Consider the following 684-nt stretch of genomic DNA (forward strand, 5'->3'; position numbering starts at 1 on the left):
GAAGCCGTGGAAGTCACACAGGCAAAAGAGGCAGGAGAGGTTCCAGCACACTGTCATAAAATTGCCAGTTGCAGTAACTCCAGACTTGCTACTACGTTCTAAGATACCTTCAGATATTGTATTGTTCAGATGCAACACAATGACTCCAACCTAGTGACTTTATTGGGCAGTGCTAAAGAGAGAGAGGTGGGGAATGAGTTCAAATACAGTGCCAGGGAAGAGTATTTTCTGCAGAATGGTATTCTCTATCATCAACATGGACCAGCTAAGCAGCTAGTGGTTCCCAAGGTGCCCTGAGACACTGTACTTCTCTTGGCTCACTCTGTTCCGTGGGCTGGCCACCTAGGGAAGCACAAGACCCTGGCTCGCGTTAGACAATACTTTCACTGGCCTGGTTTGCAGGCAGAGGTTGCCCAGTTTTTTAGGACTTGCCCTCAGTACCATAATACTTCAAGTAAAGGACCGTGTAGAGCTCCTCTCCAACCCTTCCCCATTGTTAGCACTCCCTTTGAGCGTCTTGGTAGGGATATTGTTGGTCCAGTTGAAAAAAGTAAAAACGGAAACTGCTAGATGTTGGCGTTCACAGATTATTCTACTAGATACCCAGAAGTGTTTCTCCTGAAATCTGTCAAAGCAAAGATTGTGGCATTCTCCTTGGTCCAGTTCTTCTCTAGAGTTGGTTTC

The sequence above is a fragment of the Etheostoma spectabile genome, chromosome 11 (genome assembly GCF_008692095.1).
Source record: "Etheostoma spectabile isolate EspeVRDwgs_2016 chromosome 11, UIUC_Espe_1.0, whole genome shotgun sequence".
In the NCBI taxonomy this organism is placed as follows: domain Eukaryota; kingdom Metazoa; phylum Chordata; class Actinopteri; order Perciformes; family Percidae; genus Etheostoma; species Etheostoma spectabile.